This window comes from Zalophus californianus, chromosome 17 (genome assembly GCF_009762305.2).
Source record: "Zalophus californianus isolate mZalCal1 chromosome 17, mZalCal1.pri.v2, whole genome shotgun sequence".
In the NCBI taxonomy this organism is placed as follows: Eukaryota; Metazoa; Chordata; class Mammalia; order Carnivora; family Otariidae; genus Zalophus; species Zalophus californianus.
Window position 1 is genome coordinate 3,555,065 of NC_045611.1, and position 15,186 is coordinate 3,570,250.

The following is a 15,186-nucleotide window of genomic DNA, read 5'->3' on the forward strand; positions in this document are numbered from 1 at the left end:
CCCCGCTGCGCCCCGCCCGGCGCCTCGCCCCGCGGGCGGCCGAGCGCGCGCGGTCACCCGGGAGAGCGCCGGGGCTGCTGACCTGGAGGAAACGGGCCGCGCGGGGCCGCCGGCGCCGGCCGCCGGCATCTGGCCGCTCCGCCCCGCGCTGACCCCGGAGGTCGCGCCCGGCCCTCGGCGGCGGCGGCCCTTTGTTTCCGGGGCTGCGTGGCGGCGCGCTCCGCGCTCCCCGCGCCTCCCCCTGCGCTCGCCGCCGCTGGCGGCCTGGCCAGGGAGACAATCGCCCCGGTGCGGCCGGGTCGGGGTCCGGGTCCCAACACCTGCCCGCCCCCCCCCCCCCCGCTCGGCTCGGCCGCGGCTCGGACCCCAGCTTTCGGCTCCCACCCATTTATCACCCGCACGCTTGATAATCTGCGCCCCTCTGGGAGTGGGGGGAACCAGGGCAAGTAGGGGAGGGCCCGGGTGAGCTGACCCCCACTCCTCCCTCCCAAGTCCCTCATAAGCTGGGAAGATCTCTGATCCTACTTTGGGGGGAAAAAATTAAACTATTTTTAGAAGACCCTAAACTATCAGTTTCTGTTGTCATTCTTTTATTGGTTTTTAATTCTCCGGGATTACACGAACAACAGTAGTAATTAATACTAAACCTTACTCTACTGTATATGCTAATGGCAGGAGCCATAAAAATTAATTTGCAAACATGTCATTATACAATAGCTATACAGGCAATAAACCTGTAATTATGGGCCAATCACAGGCAGGGTACAGAGGGAGGGATGGTCCCCCAATCTGTTGGGTGCCCCCCTTCCCCTGCTAAAATGGGGAAGATGATGCCAACAAGGAGCTTGCCTTCTGAGAGCCACCTGTGGAGAATGCTCCCAGCTCCAGGGAACGGCAAAAGGGGTCTCCAGTCTCTAGCTCCAAATGGCCTGGCTTCTGTGCAGAACCCCCCCCCCTCCCCCCGCCCCGGAGACAGCCACTCCGAGGACCCATCAGGAGGCAGAGCCTGGGACAGCTCCCCGCCTAGCCTGCAGGTGGGGGGTGAGCAGTAAGGGGGGTAAGGAGGCCCCACACTGGCAGGCCAGCAGCAGCCTCCCTGCTTCCCTGTCAAAGGCAAACATCGCTCCCTATAAGCATTTGAATGCCTGCATTGAATTATCTCAAAATGCTCCGGCCCAACCCCTAACTGCTTTTGGCCACTGCCTCAGGGAAGAAGGTGGGCAGCAAGATTCTAAGTGATACCTAAGGCTCCTTTGGCCCTGGGTCTGGGTGGCTCAGAGTAGGCTGGTGACATTTCCTGGTGACAGGGACATTTGGAAGGGAGGAAAGGAGGAGACCCACTATGAGGGAGCATGGCTGCACCACAGCTCCTGACCTGAAGCCAAAACAGCTGAAAAATAGAAAGCCACCCCCGCCATGCCAAGCAGCCTGCTTAGCGGGCTGACTCTCCACTGAATGGCTCGGTTGTTTGCCATAATGTGGCTGAACGAGGAGCTGGAAGGATTTTCCCTTTCCCACTGGCCCTTGTGGCTTGGCTGGCGTCTTTGGAACTCCTCACTATGGCCATTCATTCCCAGGGGAGCCACCCCACTCAGAGGGTGGCGATGGCCTGGCTGGGGGGGCGTGACAGGGAGAGCCAGCCTGGGCCACACCTGGCCCAGGTGAGAAGGGCAGCACTCTCCTGGGAATGTCACCACAACAGGATTCTGTGCAAGGACAGGATGTCTCTCTCCACCCCCTCTATGGCTGGTCACGGCCATAACCCCCCCCCCCTCCCGGTCAGCTCACCTCTGGGAGGAGGGGGAGGAGGACATTTCTAGAAAAGAGGCAGGAAATGGGGCAGGCTGAGCCTCCAGTGCCCCTTCTTAAAGTCTGGGCCACCGCAGCGCCAAGTTGCCCTCCCCCCACCTCCTTGAGAGACCCCTGTCCACACTGCAAACCGAACCAGGGTCAGAGGGCAGCTCTGGGCCACGTCCTGGGCAGGGTGGAAAGAAAAAATCGCTTCATCTCTCAACAGGAAAGCAAGCTGGGGGCCGGCTGCTTCCCTGGAAGCTGCGTGGAGCCCACAAGACACCCACTCTGACGCTACAGGGCCCCCTCCCCCTGCTGCTCCTTCAAAATGGAGGGGCCCAAGACTCCCCCTAGCGGGGCTGGGGGTGCCACAGCACGGAGACAGCCTAGCCGGCCAAGAGCGGCAGCTGAACGCAGTAAAAATAGCCTCCCTGCACGTGCTGAGGACCGCGGCTGCAGCCGGGGTCTGGAGAGCGCAGCGCGGGGGGCTGGGGGGGGCGGTTGCAGCCGCAGGGCCCACCGCCTCTGCATGCACATTGCCACCCTGCTGGCCCCCCCAAGGCCAGGCCCAGCTGCCACCGGGCCACCATGGCAGGATCCGGAGGGGCCCCGCCCCCCCGCCCCCAGGGATCCCAGGAGAGGGGGCAGAGGGCATGCTGGGAGTGTGGCTAACCCGAAATGCCCCTTTGGGTCTGCCCCCTCCGCTTCCCTCTTTAGGATAATCGTGCCAGCTGATGTTTCCTGAGCACTCAGTCTGTGCCAGTTGCTGTTCTAAGCACTTTTCACAGGGAATTCATTGGATCCTCATGACAATGCTGTTCAAGGTCACCACGAAGAGTTTCATTTTCTAGATGAGGCACAGAGAGGTCAAGGACCTCGCCCACGGACACAAAGTCGGTGGTAAGTGGCAGAGCCGGGATCTGAGCTGGTTCCAGAGTCCACGTTGGCGTTGGATCTACCAGAGTTCAAGTTTCAGCTGGGCCCCCACCCACCAAGCGCCCTCAGGCCGTGACATCACCATTTGGAGACTCAGTTTCCTCACCTGGAAAATGGGATGAAATTGCTCCCGCATTCCAGGGAGACATGGGTGTGTAACCGCCCCTGTGCCTGGCAAAGAGTAAGGACTCCATAAACAGAGCTGTAATTACTCCCGTGTTTTGGATAATAGTGATAATACGGCTCTTGACCGGGCCTCAGGACACCCAGGCCTCCTCATGGCGTGCTTTGCTAAGAGCGTTATCTTATCTGGAAGCTGCCTCCACCCTGGGAGGCAGACCTACAATGACCATCACCCCGTTTCGTACCTGAGGACGCTAAGGCCCCAAGAGGTGAAGTCACTCACCCAAGGGCGCACAGGGAGCAGACACACCCGCTTTCTCCCTCTGTTCAGCTCCAGTCCTCAGGTGACCAGACCGCGTGTGAATGTTCCAAGTCTCAAGATAAGCAAGTCTGAGAGGTCGGAAGAGAAATGGGGAACCTCTGTCCAGGCTCCCAGCATGGTGACATTTGCAAACCCAGGTCTGGTTTCCATCTTTGTGTGGTGCGCTTGACTTTGCTTTCCTATTACCCAGCAGCTCCAGCAAGCACCTCACCCAGGCTTTACGGTCCAGTCTTCGGGGGAGAGGGGGTGGTTGTCCAGCCAGGTCTCCTGGGGCCTCCTCCCCCTGCCCCAGTGTAGTGGGTTGAATGGTGGCCCACCAAAATATATGTCCACCCAGAAGCTGTGATTGTGACCTTATTTGGAAAAGAGATCTGTGCAGATGTAATTAAGTTAAGGATCTTGAGATGAGGTCATCCTGGATTATCGGAGTGGGCCCTAAATCCGATGACAAGTGTCCTTACAAATAGAGCAGACCAGAGAAGACAGGGAGGAGACCATGTGAGGACGGAGGACAGGACCACGGCCCCCGGGAGCACCTGGAGCCCCCAGGAGCTGGAAGAGGCAGGAAGATCCTCCCCTAGAGCCTTCAGAGGGAGCGTAGTGACCCTGCTGACACCTTGAGTTGAGATTTCTGGCCCCCAGAACCGGGAGAAAATAAGTATCTGATGTTTTAAGCCACCCAGTTTGTAATAATTTGTTACAGCAGCTACAGGAAACTAATACGTCCTGTCACTCCTGTAGAAGCAAATGCCTCCGTGCTGCCAACCCAGGGAGGCCCTGGCTGTTGTCCAAGGCTGGACGCCGCGGGCCTCGGGCCAGTGGGGTCAGTCTCTCCTTCAGGTCAGCAGCAAGGGCCTGGATTAAGACGAAGGGTCCGGGGCCCCGGCACTGGTGTGTGTGTGCAGCTCACCCATCCTCTGTGAAGCTGAAGCCAACACTGGGATGGGGAGGCTTTCTAGTGGCCTGCCCACCCTCTGTTCTCCTTCCCGATGACCCACAATCGCCGGCTGGGGTTTGGGCACCAGACGTCTACTCCCAGGATGACCTCCATGGATAGGAGACGCAGCACCTCCATCAACCCCCCAAAGGTTGTTAAGAGCAGAGGCCTCTGATGTGGCCTCCCACCAGCTGTATATTATGTGGGCACGTGGTTGAGAAAGATCTACCGTGTGGCTTCTACTTCGAGTGTTGTAACACGTCACTTCCAGTGTGCTGAGCCCCTGGGATGTCAGGGCCTCTTTGTTACAGTAGCTTGTGTTAGCACACACGACCCAAAGACCCCTGCACGGACATTTACTTAATACCTCATACTGTGCTGGATGCTTTAAGTGCATGACCTTATTTCATCCCCACGGCAAATATAAGGCTATCATTATCTCCACTTTGCAGATAAGAAAACTAAGATCCAGAGAAATAAAGCAACTTGCCCAAGGTCACACAGCCAGTCAGAGGAAAAGCTTGGATTTGAACCTGGACCCTGCATTTTAAACTGCTCTCTATGGAGCCCCCCGTATCAGCCTCCAGCAGGACCTGGTAAAGAGGCTGGAGCTCAGATTCCTTTTAATGAAAAAAGCGAAACAAACAAAAAAGCCAGGAAGGGCAAGGACCACGCACGCTGCAGTCTACACACAGAATGGGGTGTCTTGACCTCCAGTTCGGGCCTGCGGTTGAAGCTCAGGATTTGGGAACTCTTTAAAATCCTGGCTTGATGAGCCCAACGCAGCAATATGGCCAAAGAGCTTCCTTCTTGTGGCTGCACGGATGCCAGAGAAATCAGCCAGAAACCGTGTCTGGGGCTGCCGGGGCCACACAGCTCAACCCTGAAAAGCCCCCCCTGCCCCGCCCCCACGCCTGCCTGTCCTCACACGCCTGCGACAGGCTGGCCACTTCTGGAGGCAGTCCATTCATAATCCAAGACAGCTCTGGTCGTCAACGTTCTGCTTTCGTGCAGAGCCAACACGGGCCTGGCAAACGGGTCCGAAAAGCACTGAGGGGGGGTCTCCAGGGGAGGGAGCATGCCGGCGCGAACCCCTACGGGCAACTTCTGTGGACCCAGTGACAGACAGCCCGTTGGCAGCCTGCCCCCCGCAGATTCGGCTGCGGCCCCCCGCCTGGATCTGATGCCTGGGGGCAAGCCGACAAGGTTTTCTTCTCCCCACCGGGGCCTGCACCCCGGGGACCAGGCGCATGCCTGTTCAAGGCGGAGAGGCATTTGTGAGCAGCCGTTCGCTGCCTCCTGCTGGGGAAGAAGTGACAGTGGGGACAGAGTTACCCGTCTGTGGATGACACGTAGCTCTCCCTGTCTACCCCTGGGCCTAACCGCTTCAGGTCTGTGTAGCCCTCTGGCCTACAAGATGTGAGTCTTAAAAGGCAGCTTCGGGCCTGCTCTCCCCCTCACACCGGGCACTGGCTTTCGGCATGATGGAGTCAGAGTGGGGCGCCCCAGGGCCCTGTCATCTCGCTCTACCTTTCCCTCGTGAAGAAATCCTGGTTCAGCCTGGCCACCTCCTTCCTCTGCACCTGCCCTGCTGTCCCCACGTGGCCTGACCGTTCTTTATTCACCCTCCGTGGCTCATGCCTGAGCCCAGGGGATTCCCGCCGTGTCTCCCGCGGAGACATCGTCCCGTACACTAGCTCCTCTGGCCTGGGGTTCTACAAAGCACGGATGTGGCACGGGGCTCCCACCCTGGGCACACTAAGGGGGCCGGAGAATTCTTTGCTGGGGGCAGCCCTGTGCACTCTGGGATGTTTGCAGCATCCCTGGCCTCCACTCACCGGATGCCAGGAGCACGCTCCAGTTGTGACAGTGAAAATCTCTCCAGAATGGACCCATTTCTCCCGGGGGGGGGAGGGGGATGGGCAGAGGGACAAAATTGCTCCAGTTGGGAGCCATCAATGTAGCCTAAGGGGTCCAGCCAGCATGATAAGCAGCCTGAGCTCCGGATCTTGTTTTGCTGTCAGCCTTGGACAAACAACTGTCCTCTCTTGGCCCCAATTTTACCGCATAAAAAATTAGAGGGGTTGAATGGAGTCTTCTGGCAGCCTCTGATTCTCTGATGCTGCTTAGAACCAATGGTTCCAAAGCGGGGACAAGTTTGTGACTCGGAAAACGGGATCAGAAAGGAAGAAATCCAGTGACCGAGTGGTCATACAGAAACCTGTGAATGGACCAACAGGTTATGTGGGCAACCCTGGTGCCTTGGGCCTCTCCGTGTTTCTCCCTTTCCTCCACAGACCTCTTTCTCTCCAACCTAAGGAAAACCTACCCTGGGGGGCGGGGGGGGGAAGTATCTGCTATCAGTCATTTACACTCTAGTATGATTTAGCCCCACCTCTACTATCTTCACAGAACCAAGCTGTGGGCCTGGTTGGAGCCACCTCATGACTAACTAGAACAGCTGTAGGATGTGTTGGGGAAAGGCAAGACAAAAGAGCTATTCTGCCCACTTGGGTCAAAACGGTGGTTTCAAGTTCATAACATCATGTGATGAGGTGAACTTCCGGGTGCCCTGTGTTATAGTCCGTTTCAACAGCTGCCATGGGTCAGGGGGGACAGTCTCAGTCAAGTGCTGGGGTTGGGAGGAGTTATGTGGCTCAGAGCAATTGCGATAAAGAGGTGGGTCCAGCAGGGACCCCCACAAATCAGGCACCGAGCGGCTAGGTCCTCTAGGCTTCGCGACCATGTCTCCTGCCAGCACCTGGCAAACACCAGCTCGTGTGGTGCCACACGATGCACCAAGGCCGGAACATTCTCAGTTGGCAACCACCATCCTGACCCAGTGCCCCAAAGGCAGGATTTCCGGTTGTTTGTGGGGGTGGATTATCCCAGAATCAGCTCTGCTTCAGCTTTTTACTGGGAGGTAGGACGGCTGTTCCTGAGTGGGGGGGAGCATACACCTGTTTCGTTCTGCAGAGTGGGTGGCACGTGGGCATGGGGAAGATCTGAGTCCCAGCACAGCTCAACCCCCATGGCAGGTGCAGGGTGGCTCTGGCCTTCTCTGGCCTTCAGTCTCCTCCTCGGTAGGACGTACGGACTAAATGATTCCCCAGGCCTTCCAGCTCCGTGAGCCCATGATTAATAAAACTCAGACACACCATCTGCTCACTCTGACATTTAAGAAACAGAACGGGTTTCCAAAGAGAAAGCTGCCCGGTGCAACTTGCTTCTCCTCCTTCGCCTGCTGATCGAGTGTGGGTTCACACCCTCCCCACATCCCAGCCCTGACTTGGAAAATCCCGACATGCACACACCCAAGCACACACAGAGCTGTCTCCCCAACACCACCCCCGAGGTCAAACACAGAGGAGCTAGCTGGTGACAGAGGCCTGCCCTGGTGAAACTCTGAGCCAACCCCCTTCTGGGATCTGCACCCTCTACGGGGCCTTCTCTGGCCCGAGCCAGGCATACATCTCGCCAACATGTCCCCAAACTTCACAACTGTTACCACTGACTCATCTAAGCCCACGTGTTCAGCTCCTCCTCGGTGTCGGGGAGTGAGAACTGCTGCCCCCTTTACAAAGGGGGGAACGGAGCTTGAAAAGTGAAGGGTCAGGCCCAAGGTCCACAAATGACAAGCAGCAAGGCAGGGATGCCATCCTGATCCAAAGCGATAAAAACAGGGTCTCGGGACCACTCTGTGGACACACCAGACCGTGGACCCTCTGTGCTTGCCAGTGGCCCAGGAGAAGACAAGGCGGTGGTTGGGGGGCGGGGCATTCTGGGCAGGTGAGACCCTCCCCCTCCAGCCGAACTCCAGAAGTGGTTTTAACTTAGCCCAAGAGGGGAGCAGGGGCAGGAGGGGTGTGGTCAGACATGGTGCCTGAGGGGCAGCCAGGTGTCCAGATGGGTCTGCTCTGCAGCTTCTGCCAACTGCCCAGGTTCTAGCCCTGGCGGGGCCCCACAGAGGAAAGCCCTGGGGACGCCCCTGGCCAGGGATCCCTGTTGGCTGAATCTCGGTAGACCCCCATTCAAGCTGCCCTGTTGCTGCCCTCGGTTCTCATGGGGACCCTGAGGGTGCGCCGGTCTTCAGACTATCTCTCCGCTGCTCTCCTCCTGAACACTGGATTTGGCTACCCGTTCTTGCCCTGACCAGTGTGGACGCCTGCCACTCCCTGCCACGCTCCATGCTGAGCACAACCCTGGGCACTCCTCTGATGTTCTGCCCACTGTCCCCACCCCCTCCCCAAGGCTCCCCTGAACTACCCAACTTGGAGGAGTGGCCTGGACTTCCTGTTTCTCATAACGACCCATAAAATCAACCCAAGAAGCTGGATAAAAATAGTCCCCCAGTTTCTTAAAAGCACCAAACTGCTGACAAGATGATAAGGCATCGCCAGGCCGGAGGGACAGGGAAATTGGAACCCGGAGCTGACTTGCCACAGAGGCCCGTTGGCCCCGAGGGCATCTACAAATCCTGCAAAGTTTGAACGTCTGTTTTTATGGCCTTAAAGATCAAGGGGACAGAAAGCAAAGCCTGGGGCCTCTGCACAAGTTGGAGCACTACTAGGAGACCCTCCCCATAACAAGCAGGACCCCAGAGAACTACCCACTCAGGATAAGAGTAAAGGGGAAGCCGGCCAGGCCTTGTGCAGAAGTATAGCTGGGCTGTAGCTACTAGGGCTGCCCTGGGGGGTCATCAAACCCTGACCTGGACTAAGGACGTTCCAAAGCACTAGTGTCTCTGGGCATCCGCCAAACAAATACAAGTCCTTCTAAAGGAAAGCACCTTCATCCATCTCAGGCTCCCAAATTATGCCCGCAGTTTCTTTTCTTTCTTTCTTTCTTTTTTTTTTTTTCCAAATATGATGGCTAGCATATAGTTGAGGACAACCCAGCGCACAAGAAATCCACACTTCCTGGTTTCAAGTCAGCAGCAAGAACAGCCGAAACAAGCAGGTCTGCCGTCACACCAGAGCCTGTGAGTCTAGAAACCTCTGTCGTTCTGCTGTTTGGCATAAAGAAATAAAAGACAAGCCTGATGGGATCTGCGGGGAACCGGAGGCCAGAACCGGAGAATTGCCACGGTGTAACGTCATCCCAGAATGTGGGCTCCCCGAGGGCTCTGCCTGCTCACCTCCCCCTCCCCTAGACCCATGCCCGGCTCACAGCGGGAGCTCAATCGATGGCTGTGGACTCATAAACATTCACGCTGGACTTGAGAGCTTCGGGAATGAAGGGGGGTGAAGGGGCGGCAAACAGTCTGTTCCAGGTGAGCCTGGTGAATCATTCCATTCCGCCAGCAGACAGGCGGAGGAGGTGATTAACCCCATGTTTCCCTTCTGTGTGACATTTCTGTGTGTGAAGGCAGGTGCTAATGATAAAACAAACCCAGCCACAGAGCAGCCTGCACAGTGGAAAAAACAGCCCAGAAGTGTAATGGTTGCTGCAAAAAGCCGAATCCTTCAGGCCTGACCCAGCACCCCCTACCTCTATAATTTGGAGTTATCCGTTCTTTATTACAACTCACGGCCTTGGCTCCCAAAGCATCTACCAGGGATTCTTTCTGTGGGGGCAATTTTGGTGCCTGCAATTAGCTGAACAGGCATCTTTTGTCCCTGCTGAAGCACTCAATTGCAGGTGTAATTAGGTCCCCTCACCCCTGAAATCTGCAGAGAGCCGCCTGCCTTGACTAACTGCACCCACAATTAAGTGCTTACGGGCATGCGGCTGGAGCCGGCAAACATGTGCACGCGGCTAATAGCGGGGGCACCGAGCAGGCTTTCAAAAATAGACACTGTGTTGGAGAAATCCAGCCTTTTTGCATTTGTTGTTCAAACGGCTCTGTCCAGCTGGGAATAATGAGGAAAGACAAACACGCCAATTAGGCTAGGTCCATACATAAATAAACTGCACAGCTCCTTAATTAAGCCACTTACGGGAGTGGGCAAGGCTGCAAGGAGAAGGGGGAAGGAGGGCGGCAGCCCCAGGGGCAGCATGGCATTGGGGGCCCCCCCTGGATCGGGCAGTCGGCTGCCTGGGCGGGGGCTGGGGGAGGACAGGCGAGAGGGGGCAGGAGGGAGGCTGGCTGCGGGAAGGTGCAAAGGGTGGCTTGAACCCTGCGTCCAGAGGATGGCAGTGTCGGAGGAGGGCCCATTCCCACGAGCCGGCTCTGCCTGGCGGAGGACCTCTTCCCTGAAAACCTCCACATCTGTTCTTTCCTCCTCTGCCTCCGCCTCCCTGGGGCCTCAGAAGGGTGGCGGAGCCCCAGATCAAACCACCTGCCTGCTTCCTAGGTCGGCTCCCTCAAGGTGCCTTTAGCTGAGACCCTAGGGCCCTGCCAAGCCTCCCCGCTGCATGCTGCCCCCACACAAGGTGAGCGCACAGTTCAACAACAAAGGACACGTGTAGCCAGGGAGGGGGCCAGGGGGTGCCAGGGAATGCGTGGCTGTTAGCGATGGCAGGCAGCTCTGCCCCCCTTCCTGCCACATCCACTCTCTGAACTTCCTGCCATGTTGCTGCATTGTTTTGGAACAATAAAACCAAGCAGATTATACGCACTGTAATCAGACAAGGGACCCCCGAGTAGAGCCCCTGAAAGCTGTTTGCCTTTTGCAGAGCACAGCAGTCCCGGCTGGAAGCAAAGGGCAAAGGCAATATTTAGATAATTAAAAACCCATTGCTGACGGGCCAGCCGGGTGACCACAGGTGGCTTCAGGGTGGACCGGCGATGGCTCAGAATGGCCGCCATGCCTTCTTTCGTCCCCTTCCAGCCACGATTGAGGGAGGCAGACAGGTGACCCCTGGGAAATTCTGCCCAGACAGGAATCAGCCTCAAGCCCAGGATTCGGTCCCCGCCTTCCCTGGCCCTCTGCCTTACCTCTACTCAAGCGGGCACCTGCCTCCCCACCCCCTTCCTGCCTCGGGGTCTTTGCATGGGCTGTGCCCTCTGCCTGGGACGCTCTCCCCCTATAGCTATCCACAAGGCTCCCTCCATCCCTCCCCCTGTCCAGGTCTGCTCTCAGACTTTGCCCTCTCAAAAGGAGCTTCACAGCCTCCGCCCCATTGCCCCACCCCCTCACTCTTCTGGGGGATTTCAGTAGCACTTCATCCCTGAGTTTACACCTAACAGTTTTGTCATCTTGCCTTGCTCTCTGGGACTTCACCAGGCTTCTTCACCACTGGTCAGGGATCCCTAGCAAGGTGCCCGGCACACGGTGGGGTCTCGGTCCCGAATAAGCCAACGGATACGAAGCGACCCGGGGCACTGCCTCGGAACAGGGGCTCGGCTAGAACCTGGACTGGGACCGGGGCTCTGGAAACTTCTGTGGAGTGCAGGTCCCTGCTCCACGGGAGCTGGAGCTGGAAGGCTTCCCTGGCCGCAGCCCTGCCCAAGCACTCAGGCCCTGGGCAGCCCCGGGCAGCAAGGGTGACCACAAGTCAGTCTGGCTGTGCGGCTATGTCTCTTCCTTTAGCCTTTGAATTTTTTAAAGTTTGACTTGGTGCCAAGAATCACTGAGCTCCCGGGAGCGGAGCCTTGCTCCTCTGTCTGACCCTCTTCCTGCCCCCCTGCCCGAGCAGACGCCTGTGAAAATCAAAATCAAGATCGGCTCCTCTTTATAACGGCCAGACCTGGATTATCTGCTGTTGCGGGGGGGGGGACACGGGCAGCAGGAACACGAACCCCTGCAGGGCACAGATAACCCAAAGCCCCAATTTTAGGCCCTGCGACCGTCATCTGCCTCTGGATCAAGCGTTGCCTGGAGCTGCTGGCCTTTCATCCCCCGCCTTACTCCCAGCCTTGGGGACTTCCTTCCTGGCCCCACCTGTTGGGCACGCTGTCTCAGACCTCTTGCCTCTCCCTTCTCTAAACCCCTGCAGCATGTCCCACGCACAGTGCAACCCGTCCCTTGTCCCTCGCCAGCCCCAGGCCATGCCAGGGGTTGAGTTTCTAGAGCCTTCCCCTGTTGGGGCCAATGAGCAGTCCCGGCTCTGTCTGCCTCTCCTCGGACCCCCACCCCCCCCACTCCCACGCAAGCCCTGCTTTCCCCAGCCGCTTTGGGGTTGTGTCCTGGATGCAGGGAACAGGCCAGGCAGCCATTCCTGCCCAGGCAGTGCCCCCACCCCCAGGGGTAGGAGCCCAGGGGCTGGACAGGCTGTGTTCCAACCCACCTGCCACCTGTGGCCCATGACCTTTCTGTACCTCAGATTCCTCCCAGCAGTGAGTGTGGATGAAGGACCCATGACCTGGAAAGTGCAGAACCTTCTGGGCCCCCAGGGAGGCTCGCACATTCCACTACCTGAGACGTAGGGTTAATCCCCCCCTGTCACAGACAGGTCGGTCCCTGCCCGTGGTTGACACCGAGGGAGGGGATCGAGGAGGCAGACGCCTTGGAGACCCTCCCGGTGTGGCCCGGGGTTTGCGGACGGCCCCGCCTCTTGCACTCTCTGCATACAACCAAGAATGGCCCTACTTCTCCTTTTCCGAAGAAGCCCCGATCCAAACCTGAGTGTCAGTCCACTTCCCTGGAGGAAACAAGCCCGTGAGGCCCCACAGGGAACTCAGAACTTCCTGGCCTTTAGCCAACCCCACAGCAGCTCGGCTGGTGACCTGGCCTGTCCCGCGAAGCCTCACACAGTGGCGGGGGCCTCCCTCCTTGGGACACTTCTCCCGTAGATGTTCTCTCCAGGTTCTCCCCGGACCTCTCCTTCATGGCCCTTGGGGTCTGCATTGTCACACGGTATCTTCCATTTGGGAATCCCCAAGCGTAGGCCCAGGGCCTGTATACAGCAGGTGCTCAGCACATGCACACAGAAGACCACATGAAGCAGAGGCAGGGCTGGGCCCAGGGCCACATCTCAAAGCTGATTCTTCAGGCACAACCTCCAAGCAGAGTTGGGGTAGGGGTGAACATACTGTTCCCAAGGGCACCTGGGCGAGGGGCTGATTTGTTGTGGCCTCATGGCCCCTGACCTGGGGGCTGGGGTCTGGACCACATGCAGCTCCAGATTAGCAAGGGGCCCACCCACTTCTGCTTTGAGAGTGTCATCCCAAACCACCAGCCAGCCTTCCTCTTATCTGCAAACCGTCAAGCCCAGAGGGCTGTGGGCGGCTTTGTTTTTTTATTCTTCCCTCCAGGGAGCCCTGATAAGGAGGCCAACCTTTACCCTCTGCCACTTCCCCTCCGTGGCCTGGAAAAGCTTTCCCATTAACGGAGGGATAGGCCTCGGGCTTCCAGATGATCATTCCACTCAGGGCAGCCTAGGGGGAGGGAGAAGGAAGCCCCCAGGACAGGACAGAGGTCCCCCAGGTGACCCTGCTGGGGCCCCAGGCTGTAGGAGGCCAAGACGGAGGGTGGCCCCCAGAAGCCTCCAGGGCAGGCTCGGTGGGTGGTCTCAGTGCTGGAGCCCCTGGGGCCCAGCCCACATCTCACTTCCCTCCGCTTCCAGCACCGCCAGTGCTGCTCAGCTCAGAGGGGCGGGCTGTGCACACATCAGCTCTGAGAAACAGACACAGCACCCCTGACTCCTCACTCCCCGAACAGCCCCGAGCGTCTGTCCATCGGCAAAAGAACACTCAGCCCCTGTGCTGAATCCACAGAGGAAGATCAGGCAGCAACCAACAGAGCAAACTATGGGCACACCTGGAAACCTGGACAAACATCTCGGACGGCTGGTGGAGCAGAGGCGGCCAAACAGAAGGGCACGCGGCTCCATGTATATGAGCTCCCCGAGCCAGCGGCAACCCCCACCCCCCAGGAGACACCCAGGAGCGCGGCCTGGACCAGAAATACATGCGCAAAGGCTCGAAGCAGCATGACCCACAGCGTCCGGCGCGTGGACGCCACCCAGCTGTGTGTCAGGGAGGCAGGGACACACGACGCGCTGTTCTTTAACCTTCAGGGAATGAAGCCCGGGTGCGCCAGGACACAGGTGACCTCCGAGGACGTTATGATCTGCCAGGAGGCCAGTCACAAAAGGGCAAGTCCTGTAGGATCCACTTGAAGGACGTCCTGCAGCGATCCAACGCGCAGAGACGGAGCCGCTGGGGACGGAGTTCCCGCTGTGGGACCATGGAAACGTTCTGGAGGGGGAGGGTGGCGACAGTGGCTGGACACCGAAAATGTACTCAATGCCCCTGAATCGAACGCTTAGAAATGGTTAAGATGTGAGATTTTGTTTTCTGTATTTTACCACGATTTGAAAGGAAGGAGAACACCTAACACTGAGTGGAGGAAAGCCATTGGCGGTCAGCCGGCAGGGGTGGAGACGGGGAAGGGACACCTGGGACGGAACCTTCCAGAATGACAGCAACACGATGCCCGAGGGCTGGCGTGGTGGGTACACCGATGGACACCTGTGTCAGAAGCCAATGAGCAGAACTCTTCAAATGGCTGTCCTGTGGGGCGCCTGGGTGGCTCAGTCGGTTAAGTGCCTGCCGTAGGCTCTGGTCATGATCCCGGGGTCGTGGGATCGAGTCCCACATCAGGTTCCCTGCTCAGCGGGGAGCCTGCTTCTCCCTCTCCCCCTGCTCCTTCCCATTGCTCATTCCCTCTCTCTCCAATAAATAAATAATCTTTTTTTTTTTTTTTTAAATTAGAAGAACAGAGTTCTGGCATATTCTTGGGTTGCTGTGTCCCCTGCTTTGCAGGACAGGGGTCAAGGCGGTCTGTGCAAGGGCTGGCTTAGCGGCACATGGGGAACGTTCTGGGGGGAATCGCCAGCCCCTGAAGTCTGTTGATGATAACCACAAAACTCAAGGCCACGGGCGCATGCCTTGCAGGGGAGACCGGTCTTATGCCACACACCCCTTCTGTCTCTGTCACACACGTATAAGAACAGATGTGACCCCCACCCCCCGCCACCAAATATGCACGTGCGCAGGTGCAGCAGAATTCTCAGAGGGAGTGCAGAGTCCCAGACCAGAGGGATGGATGCATCCTACCTACCCTGGGGCGCTCAGCCTCTGCCTAGGGTTGAAGCTGGAAGCAGAGCTGGGGAGGGGGCAGTCCCAGACAGCATATGTGGGGGAGGGGGGGCCAGCTTCCAAGAGTCAGGGCGGGGCAGTGGTCATTCA

At 58.1% G+C, this 15,186-nt stretch overlaps 1 protein-coding gene across 4 annotated transcripts in view; it reads right to left on the bottom strand.

Annotated features, from left to right (window-relative positions):
- Nucleotides 1–15,186, bottom strand: part of GSE1 (Gse1 coiled-coil protein) — a 400,092-nt gene that overhangs the window by 105,266 nt on the left and 279,640 nt on the right. The gene's annotated exons all lie outside the window — the stretch shown is intronic.